Raw genomic sequence first — 225 nt, forward strand, 5'->3', positions numbered from 1 at the left:
TTAAAGTCTCCATGCCACCCCATGAATATTTTTCTAGATCCGCTCCTGCCAGGTTCCACTGCAGTGATAGATGTGAATACAAGATAAAACTAAATTGTGACTCTGATAATCACAAATAGTTTAACATAGAATTGTCCCCTCATCATCAGAATCAAAATCAGAAATACTTTAATAATCCCAGGGGGAAATTACTTTCGTTACAAACTCCAGATATACATACAACAT

Source organism: Morone saxatilis, unplaced genomic scaffold, assembly GCF_004916995.1.
Source record: "Morone saxatilis isolate NCDOM2014 unplaced genomic scaffold, NCSU_SB_2.0 Contig14, whole genome shotgun sequence".
Lineage (NCBI taxonomy): Eukaryota > Metazoa > Chordata > Actinopteri > Moronidae > Morone > Morone saxatilis.